General features: G+C 38.7%; 1 protein-coding gene and 1 pseudogene across 10 annotated transcripts in view; one reads left to right on the plus strand and one right to left on the minus strand.

Moving 5' to 3' along the window:
- TAFA2 (TAFA chemokine like family member 2) overlaps window positions 1-21,137 on the plus strand; it is a 528,067-nt gene that overhangs the window by 308,321 nt on the left and 198,609 nt on the right. The window contains exon 1 of one of the 10 annotated variants that reach the window (XM_072973865.1): window positions 20,752-20,786. The exons of the other annotated variants lie outside the window; for them this stretch is intronic. The gene's annotated coding sequence lies outside the window, so the exon portion shown is untranslated. Of the gene's footprint in view, window positions 1-20,751; window positions 20,787-21,137 lie in introns of those variants that run through there. 10 annotated transcript variants of the gene reach the window in all.
- Window positions 8,579-9,405, minus strand: LOC140700379 (protein phosphatase 1 regulatory subunit 14B pseudogene; annotated as a pseudogene).

Consider the following 21,137-nt stretch of genomic DNA (forward strand, 5'->3'; position numbering starts at 1 on the left):
ACCCTAGTGTTCATAGCTGCACTATTTATAATAGCCAAGATGTGGAAGCAACCTAAATATCCAGTGTCCATCAACAGGTGAATGGATAAAGAAGATGTGGTCAGTCTGTCTGTCTGTCTGTCTATGTAATGGAACACTACTCAGTTATAAAAAAGAACGAAATATTGCTATTTGCAGCAACATGGATGGGCCTAGAGATTATCATAGTGAGTGAAGTAAATCAGAGAAGGCCAAATATATATGATATCATTTATATATGGAATCTGCCAAATTATTCTAATGAACTTATTTACAAGACAGAAATAGGCTGAGAGACATAGAAAACAAACCTATGGTTACCAATGGGGAAACAGGGCTGAAAGGATAAATTAGGAGTGTGAAGTTAACAGACAAACACTATTTTTTATAAAATAGATAAATAACAGGGATTTACTATATAGCACAGGGAAGTATATTTAGCTTTTTGTAATAACCTATAATGGAAAAGAATTGGAAATATATATATATAAAACTGAATCAGTGTGCTATACAGCTAAAACTAACATAATATTATAAATCAGCTATACTTCAATAAAAAATGAGATGCATAGCCTACTACTACATTCTCAATTAAACATTCATATGGGCTTACTATTTTCATAAAGATATTGGCATATTTCAGGACATATAGCAAGCAGTTTAGGAAAGGGGGTCTATGGAGCAAGGGAGGATTAGAAATAAATTGAAAGTTAAACAAAAGAGAGGCTTTACAATGCTGATAGTGTGCTGTTTCCTTGCACCTGAGGTTCAAAAGACAGAGTCAGGCTCTATTGTTTGGAAATCAAATAATCATTTTTGATTCTCTTATATTGTGATTCCAGGGGCATATTCCTGTGGGAGAAAGAGTATTTGGAAGTTAAAAAAAAATGCTCTGAACAATTCATGAGCACAAAATACACTTTAAAGATAACGTATGTAAAAGAAAAAAAAGTTTTCTAAACAAACATGAGCAACAATGCCTCTAGTCAGTGTGGTATAAAAAGTATTATTTCATAAACACAGAGTTGGTAAGTTTTGCCTATGGGAAGGAGGTGTGGAAAATGAACATAGAGAGTGATTAATTTTTCCTCTTTATTTCCCTCTTTCCATGATGATTCCCTGTGAGCCGTCTCTTCTGGTCAGGTTCCCTAGGCCTGCATCTCTCACTGGCTGGCCTCCTCAGCATCCTTACTGTGCCCATGAGCTGCCTGGGTGGGGGCTGTGCTGCCCACCTACTTTGTGGCAATACTGCTTTTTTCTTGGAGAGTGGTTTTTCATTTCCTTTTTTTTTTTTCATTCTTTCCTCTTATTTTCTGTTATTTTCTTAACTTCCTCCTTATGAACTCTCCTTCCTTTTCCAATTCAAGTGACATTTTATCCAATTCAAGATATTTTCTGGGCAGTACTTCAGTGACTTGCTAGAAGATACATTATCTCACTCCTTTCACACTCTTCCTGTACCCTGGCTTTATAGATTCACTTGGATTTTAGCATTTTTTTTTTTAAGTGGAAAGGGTGAACTGCTGCTGCCAGCTTCAAGTTCTGAAATGATGATACAGTAAATGAATCACCATTTCACTAAATTTTCTCTTTTTGACTTTGTTCCTTTTTCATTCCATGTGATATAGTCTAAAACTTACAACATTTGAGATATTTTTTAAGTGGCTTAATTTTTATACTTTCATTAATGATCTTTTTCTCTTGTTTATTCAGTAAGACAGTGATTCCTTTTAGCATACACACATTCTTTTCAGGTATTGGTTCCTCAAAGGATAATTACTATTTATTTAATTATGTGGTAAATGCAGTGCAGTGGCAAGGAAATTAAACAGTGTGCTGCACAATTACAAAGTGACTGTGGTATTTGGGGGGAGTTTGACCAAAATTCATTTTGATGCTAATTCATTTGATATCAAAAGAAAACAACATCAAGTTATTTGTTGGAAAATGGCAAATGTCATTTAGTTTCACATTGTAACCTATTATGGTTTAGCACTGAAGAAGCAAAGTGTATTCTCCCATGAAAATGAATTTCACACACTTTCTCAGTTAATAGAGAGCTAGACTCTTGGTTTTTCTGACTAGGAGGCAGTTGGAAGGGTTCATTGAGGAAATTGAACATCTGGATGTGTGCCTCATTTGAAAAGCAACGCAAATGTAGGCAAGAATCAGTGAGCATAGCTACTGCTCACTCAGACTTCAGTTCTTAAGAGTTTCTTAATGTGTGGTACATGGACTTATGCATCATAGTCACTGGGGTGGGGGGTCTTTGAGCCTAGGAGGGGGTTCTTGTCTAGCGTCAGTTTCTAGGCTCTTACCCTCCTCTGCATCCCAAGGTTCTAATTCAGTAGTTGAAGTTGAGGCCCTGAAATCTGCATTTTCTCTACATAGACTTAATTGCTCCCCAGATGAATCCAAGGTATCTTCAATTTTGAGAGTCACTAAGCACCACAAGGACACCCAGGTCTAATGCATGTGGGGGGGTGTGTAGACCTGCGGGCTGTTTTTTCTCCCCACCCCTGAATATTTCTGTCTGACATAGATGTATGCCAATCCTTCTTTCTTTCTCATATAGGAACATTTCTCCTTTCTTTTAAATTTCAAAATACATTTTCACTTTGGAAATTATTAAGTCTCCTAGTTAGAGTATTTGTCACAATATTATGACATTAATAGGTGGATATCTTGGAAGGTAGGGTGTGATGTGTATGATTAATGCAGATAAGGGTGCTGAGGTCATCAGATTTATTTTAGATAGAGGGTACTAGGCCTTTTGAAGATCTTCATTAAATTCTGCTTTCAAAATAAGAAATTAATTTAATTTGTCAAATTAAATTTAACCCAATTACTCAGGTAGTTGGAGTATTTTGTGTACATTATCCCTTTTAATCCAATAATCTCCTCTTGAGAGAAGTAATATTATTACCTTCATTTTCACATGAGAAAATGTGGCACAGAGAAGCTAAGAAACTGCCCAAAGTCACAAAGCTCAATAAATATTCATTGCTAAGCAAAATCTGGGTAATGCTGCTCTGGAGAAGGAAGAATTTTCCCCCTTACCCTTCTAGGTTCTTGGGTGAGATGCCCCTGCCCCCCTTGTAAAAGACAGATTAACAGGAGAAAAACAAACAGATTGTTTAATAACTTGTTTACCTCCTATATAGAAGGGAGATACCCAGGAAAGCTGAGTAACTCCCCCAAATGGCCCAAGCCACCCCCTTTAATACCTTCTTCAGCAAAAGACAATAGAAGATGTTGGGAGCTGTAGAGAAGCCAGTTATGGGAGGTTACCAGGCAAAGCCCAGCAGTCAAGTTATGGATGTTATGCAGGTTCCAATCCATGCCTTCTCCATTGATAAGAGTTTCTAGAGACTTAAACATCCTCCTCTTCCTGGTACAGAAAGGGAGACACGGTTACAAATGATGATTTCCCTTGTAAATGTCTCTGAGAAAACTTCTACTTGGTTTTCAGAGCTTCTCCTATGTCTGCTGTTTCTTAAAAATAATCACCCTAAAATAATCCTTATGCCAAAGAGACATATTTGGGGGGGGTGCAAATTCTGCTCCCTTTCACTGCTTCTGAACACCCTTATGGACAGTGTTGTAGAGCTGTTTTCATGATTCTTATAAAATGAATTATTAATCAAAAAGACAAATTCTTAATATATTGAAACCTAAATTATGATCCTTTCTTTCCTCTTGTTATCTCTCCTCCTTGCCTCCTCAACCATCAGAGGATGTCTGAGAACCGATCAGAAGAATAAGGACACCACTATGTTTGCTTTATAAGAGGCTGGCTGAAAGACTGATGCTCACAAAAGTGGCTGTTTTGCATTGATTTATCTTATGGTGAGAGAGACAAAGGGAAAGAGTGGATGCATACTTTAGGAATGACAAAGGCCTGTAGAATTAAATGAATGCAACCAAGGAAACTAGGCTTTTAAAAAGAGTGACAATTTTACTCCTTTGGTCTACCAACTGTAAGATGTACAAATACAAGTTTATTCTTTTTAGAGGCCAGGTACAGGGTTACTGAATGAGTTGCACAAAAGAAGAGGTTTCAGTCAGAAAGAGCCGGCTGACAGCAGCACATCCATTGTCTGGGCTAAGCAATGGAAGACAGGACATTGAGTGCACCCTTGGTGAACAACGTCAAAGAGGAAAATCAAACAATGAGGCATTTTTGTTTCATAATTTGCTAGAGCTTTTATAATAGTTCTAGTGTGGGTGCAAAAAGCATAGACCATCTTTCAGGAAAGGAGATAATTGAAATTAAAAAGGCTTTTTTAATACTAGCTATTTAGAACCATTTTAAAATTTGGAGACAAAACATTTTATTTATCCATAGACTTTGCTCAGAGGAGAATTGAAATGCTAATCACATCAACCATTTAATGAGGTTTGGGCAGAAAAGTTTGAGTCTTTCATTTGGATTAAAGTCTAGGTAGTTTATAAGGCAAGTTCATATGAAAAGTTGCAAAATATTTTATGCTTAGAAAAAGAATGGCTTTTAGATTATCTCATTTTCTTTATAATGCTTGAAACATAATAAACATTGCTCACCAGATTCAAAGGAAAAGCTGATTTAGATGATTCACATACATTCCTTTTAATGTGCTAAGTTAAAATTGGTTTTGTGATTTTTATTTTCAGTCATGTATGTTGATACATAAACTGAATCATTAAAAATGTTAAGAATCTGAGCAAAGATCGATTCCAATTTGGCAGCACCGAAGTAAAAGTGCTTATGGACCTCTACCTACAGGAGCCAAGAAAATAATTACAGAGTGAAGTTGTGGAAGGAAAGAAAGGAAACTATTTGATTGTCTGTATCTTAGTGCCTGGTTGGTGGTTTGTGATTGGTTGTCCTTAAGCTTCAATTTTGTAATCCTGAGGCATTTACAGGCTTAGATTTTGGTTTGGTTACACAGGCCCTTCCATGACATATAGAGCTCCCACAATCTGCTGGCCTCCTTGTTTAATTAAGAATCACAATTCAGGTTGTTTGGGAAAACATCGCCTTTTGATTGGGTAACTGGTGAGTCCAGTAGTGGCTTAACGAAGAGGTTGAAAAGGCAAATCATAACATCTGTGACTTTTTTTTTCTTTTTCTTTTTTTAAGTTTCTTCCAAGCAGATGAAGAGAGAAAAGTGCTTTTTACAGGTTTGCCTCTTGATTTCCTCTTGATGTTTCAGGGTAAGACTCCTGATATCTGCAATTGCACCTACCTCTGCATTAGAAGCTGGATAGTTTAGAAATCTCTTGGTTCAGCTGGCTTTGGCCCAAGGGTGTGCATTTATAACAACTGCTAAGTCTCTAATTGGTTGGCAGTGTTGGGCAGGGGGAAATTGGCTCCCCTTTCAACTGTTGAGTTTTTTGGCTGGTCTCATAATTAAACGGACACAAGACAGATCAACATGTGAAAAAAAAAATCCAATTGGTACACACAGAAGTCTTGTAGACAGGAGACCCCCAAAGTGACCAAAGCAGGCAGTTTATATATCACTTTTAGACAAAGAAACCATTATTAGTGAAGATTTAACAAAATAGAGGGGCTTGTGCTTGGGGTAGTGAACTCATGAAGAGGTAATAGGTTATCTAGTTTTAGCTTGAACTTCTTTAACTGTGGTAGTAAGGATGCTTTCTCTCCTCTGGGTAAACCTTCATTTTCTGCACTAAGGGAAAGGCAGGGAGTCAGAAAAAATTTTTTAATACTTTTTTTCCTACCAGCTATTTCTCAAATAACTTTGAATCAAAATAATAAATGTGCCATCGAGGCCTAAGGGATAGTCTGTCCTGGGCCCCAACAGCTGTAGAGATGTCTGCACATAATTTTGTCTTAAGCATGTACTGTTGATGGTGGTGCCTGCCTAGCTGTTACTCAGATGAACTGATGGTAACAGGCTTTTTTTTTTTTAAACGAGGCTGTCAGTTGGAAAAAGGTAAAAAGACCTTCCCCCCATTTATGTAGCACATGGGTTTTTTCACCAAAGGAAACTGCATTGGTTAATAATTTAAATGCTAGTATCTTTGCAAGTCTATAATGGCATGTGCTGTGGAGACTGGATTACATTCTGTTGTGAATGTTGCGCAAAAGATCAGCCGTTCCGGGTGGCATTGCTGCCATAACACTGTGAATTGCACTTTTAATTTGTCTTCTCATCTGACAGCACATCTAATTATACTTTATAAAATCTGTCTTAAATGATACTTAAACCTTCCACTGAAAGATATTTACATGAAAGTGAAGATTGAATAAACATTTAAAAATTATATCATTGAATCATCTTAATTCAACCACACCTTCTGCTGCATTTGAAATGTACTATGCATTTTGTTCTCACTGAGGTAATTTTCAACAAAACCAAAGAGTGGCCAGGAACTACTGATTAGAATGGGAGTGAGAAATGAGAAGTGACCTTTCCTTGCTTTCAAATTATTCAGTCACTCAATTTACATATCTGAGCATTTAGAAACCTTTTCCTACCACTAAAATTCTTTCTTTTTAAGGTTTCTTAAACTTAGACATTTGGCAAGAGTAGTGAATAGGACAGGCACATATTTTGTTAATTATGTAGAGATGGAAAGATTCAATCAGTCCTCTTTAAATGACGGTAGGTACGTTACTTTTTATCCCTTTGTCTTGCTTAGTCTTTTTCTTTTGCGGTCTTAATTTTCAATATTGTTAATATAAGAGCTTGTCTGCTTGCTAGAGCATCATTATTTTTACATAATACATGTTCCTGTTCTTTTCCTCCTTTTTTTGAGTTTTAATAAGAATTTTTACTGTATCAATAAAGTTCTTTTTCTAGACATCTAATGATGGTGATTAGTATTACAAACCACATTGATTCTCAAACTTGGCTGCACATTTGGAGCTTTAAAAAACAACTGATGGCTGGCTCTCGTCCCTCAAAGTTTATATTTTAATTAGTCTGGGGTGCAACTGGGCCTAGGGATTTTGGAGCTCCCCAGACAATCCTGGTGTGCAGCGCAGTCTGAGGGCTGCTGCTCTCAGGGCTGATCTGGCTTCCTTTAAGCAGTTCTGTATTAACACCATGGTTTCCAGCCTGTCTGCACGTTGGAGTCACCTGGGGAACTTCAAAAAATAATGATGCCTGTGCCTCACTCCCAGAGGTTGTGATCTAATTGCTCTAGATGGTAGACTGGGATTTGGAATTTTTAAAAATCCTCATATGATTCTAGCATGAAGACAAGTTTAGGAACCACTGTGTTGACCTAGAATTAAAAAATAATAATCTAAATGATGTTTTCTAAGGAAATCAGAACTTATCCATGGTTGCGACATGTAGTCATCCTTGGAGAATACTTGATTAAAGTGAGACATGAAATATCCTTTCCTCTTGATTGTTAGTGTTATGTGAAAGAGAGTTAGAGGCTCTTGGAACTCTTGGAACATTTTTATAGTGTACTTTTAATTTGCATTCATATGTATGCTCCTAAGTAGAAGAAATGAACCCAAATGATCTTTACTAACAGTATATATAATCTGTCTTTGACAGATGTATAAAAACATTAATTTATTTTAATGGGTGTTGTATGTCTGAAAGGGAAAAGATTAACTGTTCTTTTATATAATTCACAGGAGTATTTTTATCTTGGGGTGATAATAGAGAAAGGGTTCTATTTTTCTGGCGCTAGTATTTGCATGCATTATTGAGGTAGGTGGAAAAATCATTTCTAAAGCTTGAGTTAGTTCATTTGGGTCACTAGATTTTTGTGTAAGATAACGTCCTCTGCTTCCTAATCATGGATGTGAATGACCTGTGATTCCACTGATCCCAGCTGAATGGTTATCTCCACTTTTCCTCAGGTATTCCTTGTGCGCGTCTTTCTTCTGGCAGCTCATCCCCTCATGCCCAGCTGCCCCTGCAGGTGATTCACTGCTGCTAATAATACCCATTTCCAGTTACCAGTGTGCTCTTAGGTGCAAGTCCTCTGATCTTTTAGAAAAGCCGTTTTGCTTGTTGTTCTCCTTCCATTACAGATTCTTCATTCAGTCTAGTTTTTCCCTCTTTGTCCTCTCCTCAGTTTTAGCTTCCTTAAGTTATGCAGACCCAATACCCTTCTACTTTGCCCATCAGTCAGGGTTTGGCCAAGAAAACAGAATCCCTGCTGTGAATTCTGACCATGAGTGTTTTAATACAGGGACTTAAGATCCATACGGCTTTGGAAGGGCTGGGAAAGTTAAGTGGTCACTGCTCGGGTGCATCTCCTGACTAAGCCAATGTGAGGTCCTCCCTTCTTGTCCGTTTGTCCTCCTCCATGGGCAGTGCTGATGCCCTGGCCGGGCTGCTTGACTCACACTGACCACGCCTTCTATTCCTCTAGTAATGTCCCATCTTATGAGATGAATAACAAGACTGAGTAGATTCAAGATGTGTAATTTAACCTCTTCTGATTCCTACCCATCTTTCCAGACCCAGATAACATTTCCTTTTTTTTCCAAAGGAAATCTCTCATCATCCTTTTTTTTTTTTTTGCACCAAAGGCAAAGGCGTGTCCTAGCTTTATTAAAGGGCCCGCGCTGCAGTCAATATAAAAACACAAAAAGTCCCATCAGTTTAATAATAATAAAAAACCCCAAAAGTGGAAAACCAAGGGGGCAGGGAAGAGGCCCCTGGGCCAGGGGCACGGGGAGCCCTGCTCACAGCACCAGGCCTGGCCGCAGGGCCCCCCGGTATTGCTGTTGCTACGAGGTCAGGGGGCAGCGATTGGCCTGTGGGAGCCACCGTTCATCTGGGTCGAGGACCCTTACTTCTTCTGGGGTGTGCTCAGCTTCTGCATGCCCCGGATCTTGTCCAGCAGGCCAGAGATGAAGGCCTCAGTGGGTTTGTAACAGTCAACCAGCAGCTCCTTGACCCTGGCAGCCCGAGTATCATCGCTCTCCATGTCCAGGAGTTCGTCCACATCAGTCTCCAGCTCTGGGATCTCCTCTTCCTGGCAGTCGTAGAGACGAGTGAGCTGCTCCAGGATCCACTCCTCCAGGTTGAGGCGCTTCCGTAGCTCCTTGCGGTCGTACTGGACCGTGACCTTCCCCTGGCGCCTCACTGGGCCCTCGTCGTCCGCTCCGTCCAGGCCCTCGCCTGCAGCCCCAGGCGGGCTCCGAAAATGGACGCGGGGCCCTGGGCAGCCACTACCTGGCCCGGGGGCCGGGGCCGCCAACGCGCGCCCCCCCGCGGGGCTGCTGTCCGCCACGGCGGCCGCCGGGGCCACGTGCGCGCGTCGAGCCCCTCCCTGCGCCGCCGCCTCCGGGACGCCCGCCGGCTGGCACCGGGCCGCTGGCTCGGGTTAGCTCGTGCGCTCGGCTCCGTGCGGCTCCGCGGCGAGGGCGGCGACGGGGGCGCCCGGGGGCAGCTGCAGCATGCGGAGCCCCCGGGCCTGGCCTGGCCGCGCCCCGCCCCCTCCCCACCGATCCGCCCGCCCTTTGTCCCCCACGGCGCCGCCGCCGCCGCCGCTTTCTCTGCTCTCATCACCCTTTCTCAGGTGATTTTTGAGAAGTATTCTATATCCATTGTCTTTGATTTCCACTCCTTATTTATTTTCCTCTAATTTGTCACTCCTTATTCTGCCCTGCTTTCTATACTCTCCCATTTTCTTTTCATTTCTTGAAGTTCACTAATGACACATTTTGCTACATTCAGTGGCTTTTTCCTCAATCTTTATTCACCTAGAACTAATGGGTCACTAGACATTACCCTCTTTCTGAAATTCCTAGGGTTAGATGCAGATGCGCCCGAGGAAGCTAGCTAGATACAGAGAAGAGAAGGAAAAATGGTAGCGGACTCTGGGAGAGACCCATGGAGAAAGTAAATGCTAGGATGACTGAAGCTCAGAGGGTGTGCCAGGTAGCCGTGGTATCAGATGAGCCTGGAGAGGGCGGCAGTGTCCATATTTTTCAGAAATCTCTAGGCCATGTTACAGATTTTAGCCTTTAACCCTAAGACTGATATTGGCTAAAAGTAATTGAATGTATCTCTTGAGTAGGTGTTTTAAGTGTTGCACAATTCCATGTAATTCTTAGCTTCCCAGAGTTGGGGGCCACTGATCTGCTTGCAACCTAACTCTCATTCCCACTTCACAGTACCATTTATGACTGGTTAAAGAGCAATAAATAATTCTACCGTGGTGTCTAAGTACTCTTGGAACTAGTCCATCCCTGGCATTTAGACTTCTTATTTGTTGCTTCTGAGATTCAGTCCCCGCTTGGACTCCAGTGTTCAATTTTTCCCCCAGTGGTAGGATATTTAACATGTACAACATGATGGTTTGATATACAGACACCTTGTGAATGGATTTCCCTTATTTCCTTGTTTGTTTTTGGTGAGAACACTCAGGTTTCATTCTTTTAGCAAATTTCAGTTGTAGAGTGTTACCAACTATAGTCACCATGTGACATGGTAGATCCTCAGAACTTATAACTGAAATTTTGTGCACATATAAGTGATACCATGTGGTAGTTGTGTCTCTCTCTCTGACTTAATTCACTTAGCATAACACCCTCTAGTTTCATCCATGTTGTACCAAATGACAGGATTCCCTTATTTTTAAGGCTGTATACTATTCCATTGTATATTTATGTACCACATCTTCTTTATCCATTCATTCATTGACGGATGCTTAGGTTGTTTCCATACCTTGGCTATTGTGAATAATGCTACTATGAGCATGAGAGAACTGATGTCTCATTGGAATCTTGGTTTCAGTTCTTTAGATACATGCCTGGTAGTGGATTAAGTCCATCACATGGTAGTTCTATTTTTAATTTCTCAAGAAACTTCCCATACTGTTTTCCACAGTGGCTGTAACAATTTACATTCCCAACATCAGTGTATAAACATTCCCTATTCTCTACATCCTCACAAGCATTTGTCCTCTCTCCCTCTCTCTCTCTCTCTTTGTTTGATAATAGCCATTCTAACAGGTATGAGGTGATACCTCATTGTGGTTTTGATTTGCTTTTCCTTGATGATTCATGATGTTGAGCACCTTTCCATGTACCTGTTGGCCACTTGTGTGTTGTCTTTGGGAAAATGTCTATTCAAGTCCTTTGTCCATTTTTAAAGTGGGTTATTTGATTGTTTTGCTGTTGAGCTGTGTGAATTTCTTCTTTATTTTGGATATTAACCTCTTATTAAATATGTGGTTTGCAAATATTTTCTCTTATTCTATAGGTTGACTTTTACTTTATTGATGGTTTCCTTTGCTGTGTAGAAGCCTTTCAGTTTGATGTGGTCCTTTTTGTTTGTTTTTTCTTGGACTCTAGTGTTTAAAATCAACCTGTTGCCTTGCTCCTTGATTGAGTCCTTGCCTGGGTACCTGCCCGGTACATCACTTTTCTCCGAGGATAGGGACCATTCTTGTCAGTTACCTTCTCCCAAGTGATTGCTTGCTTGCATGGATTCTTGAGTGTTATCTCTTTAAATATTTTGTGACTGTGCTCTGCTCACATTGGTAATTAAGCTTTGAACCTCTACCCTAACTTCTTGATGGGAACCTAAAGATACGTAAAGCATTTTATTGTTCTAGAGGCTGGTATAATCTAGTGGAGGGGGTAAGGATAACTTTCTCATTCAAATCAAACTGCACTGAGTATTGTGATAGTACCATGTAAATTAATAATTCTTTGGACACATTAAAAAAAAACATTCTTATGGGGGAGGATAGGGAGTAAATAGAGAAGGTTTCATATAGGAAGTGCAAATGTCATTTGCACTGGGTCCTGAAGGATGAATAGAATTTTGACATGTGGGGAAGAGAATTGGGTAGAGAAAGAAAAATCTGGCAAAAAGAACAAAATGAGTAGTCCCTAGCATTGTTCTGATGCATAATCAGGGAGTCAAATATTTGTTTAGTGAATGGATGAATGAAGGAAGGAAAGTGTGGGATGAGGAAGGGGGAGTAATCAGAGATGACTCATTGTTGCTAGCTTGTCATGCCAAGACTCAGTGGAGAAGTGGCAGATTGCAGGGAGGTGGAAAGTAGAGGAAGAGACGACTGTTTAGCATGTGGTGAGTTGGAGGTGTCTGGGCACATCTCCTAGAGGTTAAAGTATTCTGACAGCTCATCTTTAGCGTAACTGAACATCTCACGGAAGGGGGCAGAAAGACAGTGAGGGAAACATAATTTGGGAGACTTTTATAAAAATCTAGGTTAAAATGCCAGTCTAAATTAAGGTATTGGAAATATATAGTAAGGAAGGAGTGATAAGATTTTCTAATAAAGAATTTTCATGAGGATGCAATCTGAAAACAAAGAAATCTGAAATATAGACTACATACATTGATTACAAAAAAAATTAAAAACCAAATAAGCAGCAAGAAGAATCTTATGACTCAGGTCCCCATCCACTCCAGACTGCATTTTTCAGAATTACAAGCATGGCTATGATGTACGTTTGAACTGTGTGGTGACTATAGACTGATACTTGTGGAAAAGGTGGCCAGATCAAGCCTCACAGGTACAAGGTAAGGACTGTTTCGGGGAGATCACTCATTCTACTTGAGTTATATTCTCAGTTAAGCTGCGAAGCAGATACTTAAATTACTTTTCAGAAGTTTGGGTTAAAATATGAAGATAAACAGAATTCCTGGAAGTTCTACATTAACTATAAAGCACATGATTTTTAACAATAACCAATGACCAAAGGAAGAATGAATGTGGCATTTGGTGGGTTTTAATGTAAACCAATAAAAATAGTGAAAGTATTGTTGCACTAAGCAAAGTTCAAATTATTGAATTCTAGTGAAAGAAAAAGCCGGTAAGTAGCTAAGCCTTCTGCTGATTAGAGGGATTAAGTATTCTGAAATCAAAACAGAGTTGAAAGCTGTCTCCTGTTTGTAGAGAAAGCACTGGATCGACTTATTTCAAGTAGATAACAAGATAAAACCAAATAAATCTGGGGAATCATTCTAAGCAAAGCATTTTATGTTATAGAAGAGATTGAAACAAACATGGAAGGTGCAGGACTTTATCTTCAAAACAAACAGCTAGTCACATGGAGAACCTGAAATATACTACCACATGCTGGAGAGGTAAAAAGAACACTTCGGTAAACTTGGTGTTAGGGGACCTGCAGTGCATCCCTGCTCTGCCATTCAGCGTTTTTGTGATCTGATAAGTATGAGATGCTTATCCTCTTCCGATTATAACTTTTTAATCTGTAAAATGAGAGAGAGGAGGGTCTGCTCCATTGACATTAAATTTATGGAATAAACTATGGAATATGAGGTGTTATGTCAAACTAAGAGCTCCCAGAAAACCAAACTGAAGGTTTAGTTAGCTCTAGAATAGAATTTTGATTAGAAACTCTATAATATCACCCAAAATGACCACAGTTCCATAGTATTAAGATTGGACAGAGAGAGAGAGAGTATATCCAAATAAAAATTATAGGCCCACGTTGATAGCAAATACAGAAAGAAACAAAGAAGTGTTCTATTTTCTTTGTTTTCATCAGGTTGTTCATGCTTATGAGATGTTGTAGGTGTTTAATATAGCAAGGCAAGTTTGAAATTGGAAGTTTTTTGAACTTAAATAGGACTCAGTAGCTGTAATTAAAAAAAAAAGCACAAGGTTAATTTTAAAAATACCTGGAAAGGTAGTGTAATTGCCGGAATGATACAATTGATTATATAGCTAAATATAATTTATATGACTGTCGAGACCTACTTGCAGTCATGTGGGTAACAGCAGTGCGAACTGGGAGGGGGAACCCAGAGACCAGATTGGAGTCCTTGTACAATCATGCTCTGAACTGCTCAGAGTCTATTTCTTCATCTGAGAAATGAGATTAATAATAAATCATTTCTCACAGGGTAGGAGTGCAGATAAAATAAATCAGTATAAATTTAGTGAACCACAAACCTGATTCAAAAGACATATTTAGCACCCAAAATATGCCTAGCAGCATGTTAGTTATTGAGGATACAGTGATAACTGGACATGGCTTGTTTCCTTAAAGAGCTCACAGTGTAGTGGGCTAGACACCTTATGGTGCTGTCTTGTTGCCACTCAGAGATGTGCGCAGAGGGATTTTGGAGCACAGAGGAAGTACCTAGGGGTACTTTTCTAGAAAAAGATTTTAAAGACAGAATCAGAATATAAAATGCCACACAGATTTTAGTTATTATGACTTATATCCTTAGTCTTAAAGTGGTGAATGGTAAGGATATTATCAAGTTATTTAAATATGCAATATAAAATGTGAAATTAAAATAAAAATATGAAACTAAAGATTAAATCAAATGCAGTGCACAAACCAGCCATGTTATTACTGGATGAAAAGTAATGCACTGATAAACTGTTAATTTATGAAGTCATTTCAAAAATTTAAAGAAAAGCAGAAGTGTTTACTTCTGATTGAAAGGAAAAAAAATGTGGAACCTGAATAATAATACATGAAATCTGTTTAATCAGTCCATATATTTATTAGATGTCTCAGAATAGACATTGTTTTTCCACCTCCACACAAAGGCATAATGGTTGATGTTAATGAGATGGACATAATCTTATGGTCAATTCCGGGGCCCTTACTATTGTTCCACTTTATTCTTACTAAATAAAGCATATATTTACAGTAAATAAGAACAACTTGAATAATTAATGATAGAATTTGGTAAGTTGGCCAGATATGCATCTTATAAACAAAGTAATCAATTTATTTTCTTTATTCTAGCAAGAAATACCTAGAAATACTACCTTTATAATGTGACAAAACTATAAGATACTTAAAAGCAAATTTAACCAGAGGATTAGCAGACCTATAAAAACAAAATAATGACATCTAATTAAAACCATAAAGCAAACTTTGAATAAAGGGATAGACACATCATGTTCTTATAGAGGGGAGGCAAAATCATGAAAATGTCAACCTTCCCAAAATTAACATGTATTTTTAATGCAATTTCAATGAGAATCCTAACAGATTAATTTTTTTAACTGGACAAAATGATCTTAGAGTTCATATGGAAGAATAAATGAGAACAGTCAATAAAGATGTAAAAAAGAAGAACATGGAGGTGGTTTTTGTATCAGATAAAAAAGCACCCTATAAACCCTCTGTAGCCAAATCATTATAAGAGTAGGTGAGTAGGTCAGTAAAAAGAACAGAGAATAATGGAAGTGGTAAATATAGGGAATTAATATTCACAAACATGATGGCTTCAGTTTCTTCTGGGAGAGAATAAAAGTGGATCCCTGTCTAAAGCCGTATACAAAAAATAAATTTCAGACAGATTAAAACATAAAAAGTTAAAAAAAAGTATAAATGACTCAAAAACTTACAGGGGTTAGGGAAACCTTAGCCAAGATGAATAACCTATTATGTACAATCTAAAAAGAAAAGGTTTTATTTAATCACTTAAAAATTGAAAACCTATATATGGAAAACAAAAAAAAAGTTGATAAACACACAATAGATCTGTAAATACATGTAGTTATAGTGATTAATATTTATACAGTTAAGAAAATTTACAAGGCAAGGATAAACAGCCTAAGAAAACTGGGAAAATGTTATGAATATATGATTTACAGAAGAACAAATACAAATGGTCGACAAACATATGAAAAGATGCTCAAATCTAAACACAGAGAAATGGAAATGACAGTAAAAATAAGATATAACTTCATAGATATCAGAAGAGCAAAAACTGAAAAAGACTAGTAACAAATATTGGGAGGGATACAGAAAACAGGTTATTCATATACTGTTGATAGAAATAGCCCCTTTCAAAGGTATTTTAAAAAAAATTGTAGTGTTGGGAATTTATACCATAGAAATAAAAGTAGCTACTTACAAGTAAATACTTATTAAGGTATCTTGTCCTGTTGAAAATCAGAAAATAAAGCACCCAACAGTTGGAGATTATATATATATACACACACATACACACACACATATATATGTGTATATATATATATATTTCCCTCCTTTGAAATACTATGCAGCCATCACAAAACCCATTAGTGTTATAACTTGGAGGGATTTCCATGAGATATTATTGTGTGAGAGAAGAGAAGTTTAATAATATGGCTCATTTTTAATAAAAGCAAATTGTATATATGTATCTGTCCATATGTTTCTGTGCACATGCAGGTCTGTGTAGGATTACATGAGAAAATGGGAAAGAATGAACACCAGATTGCTAACCTCGGTTGGCTGATGAGCAAGGGTGAGATGCTGTTACTGTAGATGGCAGCTGGAGATGAGTGAAGGATAAGGGGATGTGGGAAGCTGAGCAAAAAGGGAAAAGAAAAAAAGGAGACAGCCCTTCCCTCCAAGTGGGAGCCCCATTTATGCATTCATATATGTATGCATGCATAATTAAATTAAAAGCATTATCAAACTAAAGAAGAAATTGTCAAAGTGCGAGAGAAGTGGTGCTCACAGGTGACTGGGAATGTGCCTACATCTCAGAAGCCATTTATAAATTGTAATATTTTATTTCTCTAACAGATTACTTGTGATCCATTTCAAAACTCAAGCCACAGTTAAGAATCATTATTCAGAGCAAAGGTTTCCCATATTTTTCAACTCATAGCATGTGTAGGAAATGATAACATTTGCTTGGAGCATTGGGGTAGTGGGAGGCTGTTTGCAGCTCAGACCAGATGTGCACTGAGGGTCTGTGCACCCCTGGAAGCCATGCTGCCCAGGGGGTGAGGTTCTGAGCCAGAGAACCACAGAGTTAAGATGTCTGTGTGGCTATTCAGAATGTCGCGATTTCTATTTCAATGACCAATTACTTTATGTTTTACTTAACCAGGAATCCTACTGTTACATATGGATTATATTATCTCATGTTAAGGTTTTAAGAAATGGGTTACCAATCTTCATATCCCATAGCCCAGATTTCTCCTCTGGGTGAAATAGTCTCAAAACAAGCATTGCATAAAAGCTGAAGAAAGAAATGTCTATGGTTAATCCATTCTTAGTATTTAATTTTCCAAGAATTACCTTTTGAATTTTAGCTTTCCAACTGACCTTACAATTTTGTCATGAACACTCATAAAACACATAAGGCAATCACGTTTGCCAAATGTCTCAGCCAAGATTGCGTTCTACTGTTGATTATAGAACACCTGACCATAGTGGGCTGATTTTTCTCACATAACAAGAAGTCTGGAGGAAACAGCCCAGGGCTGCATCAGCAGTTCCACATTCTCACCAATATCCTGGGCTCCTCCTTTCTGTTGCACCATCTTTAGCATGTGGTTTTAGTCCCCAGGGTCACAGTTGAGGTTCACTGTTCAGAAAGAAGTGGGAGAAAGAGGCGGTGCCTATATCAGAAATGGAAAAACAGTCCCAAAACTTCTAGAAGGCTGTGTTTTATGTGCTGTTGTTCAGAATGAGGTAACATGTCGCACCCAGCTACAAGGGAGATGTAAACCTGTAGTTGAATCCATGGTAGCAAAGACTCTTTGACCAAACTTCAGATAGGCTCTTTCGAGACCTCTGTTCGACGAGGACTCAGCTTTGGCCGCCATGCTGCTTCTGGCTTGCCCAGCCCGGTGTTATCCTGCTAAGTCACTTTAGCAAGAATCCCCCCAACTCTTGACACTTGATCAAGTTCCTCATCCCCTATCTTTGGTGGATAAGTCCTTGGCTTTTCTTTAGCAAGAATCCTATTAGGTTAGTTTGGTAAGGATCCACTTACCCATGATATCTCTTCTCTATAATTTTTTATCCACTGGCTCCCTCAGCTCTGTTCCTTGGCTAGAAATCCGCAGCTGTCTTTGCTGTCTTTGGAGTTGAGTCTGATCTCTGTCCACTGCTGCAATATCCCTACTGCTGTAGTCTTTGGAGAAACTCTTCCTTATTATTTGAGCAAGTGTCAGAATAATATTTTTCTTTAACAATGGCCACTCAACAGAAATAGGGTTCTGTTAGCTAAGAAGAATCGATATGGAGAAGCGACTAACAATGCCTGTGACACCAAAGGTCTCCTTATTCTAAACATGAGTCATGTATATTTGAGGAGCAAAGGTGACATGAAGTGTCAATCCTTGTGAGTTGGGGACTGACATTTAACTTCCATCTCTGTCAGTGAGATACATGGGAATTAAGTAAAATGAAGCTTATATAACTTGCTACCTACATATTTTGCAGGAGTAGTGTGAAGTTTAATTAGCTAATGGTTACACAATGATTTGAAGAAAGTTACTGCAAGCACATAATGCTTTGTTAGATAATGTGCGAGGAATTTCACGAAATCTGGATAACTGTCAAGTAATTGAAGGCAAATGCACTGTAGATGCTGTCAAGTGACTTCCATTAGAGCTCATCAGAGGTTGACACAGCCGTTGAGGAAAGAGCAGATCTCATACTGTTCTGAAATGTTTTCTGAAAAATCCTTACTTCTCTTTTAAAATCACTTTCACCATCTGCTGGTAAAAGAACTGAGATGGTTGCCTGTGAACTTAGCAATTAAACGTGCTAATACAGGAGCTGGAGAAAATGATTGTCACACCTGTTTTTTAAAAACAACAACAACAACAAACAGAACAAAATTCCGCTCCCACCTCAAACCAAAAAAAAAAAAAAAAAAAAAACCCAAACCAAACCAAAAACCAAAAAACACCATCTGGCTTTATGTGAAAACAAAGTTTCAGACTCTTAAAAAAAACAAAAACCCAACCACATTTCGAGGTAGCATTATGTATACTGAAACTGTAGTCATCTTACCCCTTTTAATTTTTCAAAAAATTAGGATCTCAAGGCTAAGAGTCATCAAACCAATACTACTGTGTGTTTTCCTTCTTCTTTTTGGATTTTGAGAAGATGGAGGAAGGGAAGAAATGTGACCGTAAGAGTTGTTTAATTTTACTTTGTCAGTGAAATCCTTATCTCCCTACAAAAGACAAGTATTTGTCTCTAAAGAAAATATATTAATTGTTGGCAATGAGCATGTATAAAGCCAATAGAGGGATACATTGCTGAAGAATTCTTACTTTTTACAAAAGAATCTAGTGAGATGGAATGCAATAAAATGGAGTTCTTCACCCTGACAGAGGTTCCTGAAAATCTTTAGCAAGTGCAGGACAGAACTATTAACAAATAAACAAAAAATCTAATTAGCTAGCCTTCATAAATTACGAGGTACTGGAACCTAGCTTTCTGATAATTGTTATTCATGTATTAATGGCTGCCACTAAATCTCATGCTCCCATCTTAACAGAGAAATCGTAATTGAGACTAAATTAACAAATCTGTATATATTATTGAGCTATTTGAATTTTAAAATTACTAAAATTATATCATTAAATTTCAGACATCATGAGGGCTTCCTGGCACCAAGAAAATTGATATAAATAAAATCACCGTATGTGCTTGATTCATGGCTCAATCATATCCACTACTCCAACGTCCAATGAAGCCATGCAACACTGTAAATTAAGCAGTTTGCAAGATACATTGATTTCCAATTTTGTAGTCCCTTCCAGAAAAACTCAGCCCCCCTCTTGGCTACGTAGTAAATTTAAAATTAATTTGAGATACAACATTTTGATTACATTTAATTATTCCAGAAACACTTGTTGTATGAAGGTGAACATAGGATAATATTGTACTTTTTTTTGGTCTAAATAATATAGTTAACGGATGTGCCCAACCCAGTCTATGTTAATACTTTCTCTAAATTAAGCAGTAAATACCAGCTAGTAAGTTCATAATCCAGATATTTTATTACTCTAATAATATAGGGATTTTAAGACAATATTTTTTAGTAAAAGTGATACTATTTCCAGGTACTGGAGTCTACAAGACCTTCAGTGTAATCTTTACTAGGACGATACTGTGTGCATGTATATATTCAGGGAGGGTTATATTACCCTAGTACTTGTGAGCTTCTAAGAGTTATAAAATAAATTAAGACTTCAGGTTAATAAATCTTTTCTGTGGTTTAATGATTTCATGTAGGTCAACAAACTCTGAAATAGGGCTTGCTCTGAGGAAAAGTTCAAGTGGAAGTACTGTGTGGTAATGTAACAGCTAGAGGGTGTGTGTGTGTGTCTGTCCTAGTTGTTAATACTAGAAGTTGCCTAGTGTCCTTCATGTACATCAGTTTCCCTTTTTGCACCAAGTTGAGACTGCATTTAACACTCTAGTAAGTAGCTCACCCAAAGAGAATTAAGGACCATTTGGACAGTTTTGGAAAGGATGCTGATGATCTTCTCTGTCCACTTTACTCACCCAAATCATACTGTCTTCTCACCCCACCTGTGTATCTCCAGGCACTAGCACCAAAGGATTTTTCCTGTGTGTATAAAGTTACCCCATTAAAGGGTGTTGATAGATGCCAGAGAGACTGATGCCCTGAGGCTGTTCTTCAGGGAAATGGCTGGAGGAACAGGCAACCATCATCTCCTTAGCGACATTGTAGACACCTTGCAGCTGCTGGGAGGAACAACTTGCTTTGAGGAAGTGCGATATAAAGGCGCATTCCGGTTGCTGTGGCTTTGGACGGTGGCAGAGGTGGCTTTGGGGAATCGGGGGTCTGGCTGGAAGCCCTTCAGGTCCTGGAAGGCTTGAGCTTTTCGACCCACGCACGCGCAGTTACTCAGAGTCCGCGCAGATGGGTCTGGAAGGCGGGGCCGGGGCCCTGCCCACGCACCCACGTGTTTCTCGTGCCCAGTAGAGCTCCCGAGATCCCGCGAGATCGGGCTTTGGGGGGAGACTGATCACGGCTGCAGCGCCCCCGCCCGACTCCACCCTTTCCTGCAAACGCGCAGCTGGCCTGTTCTCTGGGGTGAGTTCCTCAGCGCCTCCCAGCCCACCTCCCTGTATCTCCATCAGAGCCCAAAAACGATACAGGGGGGAAAAAAACCTTACTATAAGGTTGAAGCAGGGTACACATAGGAAAAATATTGATTGACTGTGGTCAAAGACATACTCTTAATGCGATGACTCTTGTTTTCTAAGCAATTAATTTGAATTTAAATTTATAGCTTACAAACCCCAAATGCTACGTAACAGGATGTTCCACTCCCCCTCCCCAACTCCCGCACCTCACCAAAAAATTAGAAAAGCTAAAATAAACGTCGTGTAGAATCTTGAGCAGACTTTTCAAAAAACCTTTTTATTAGTTCCTACCAGTAGC

The sequence above is a fragment of the Vicugna pacos genome, chromosome 12 (assembly GCF_048564905.1).
Source record: "Vicugna pacos chromosome 12, VicPac4, whole genome shotgun sequence".
Lineage (NCBI taxonomy): Eukaryota > Metazoa > Chordata > Mammalia > Artiodactyla > Camelidae > Vicugna > Vicugna pacos.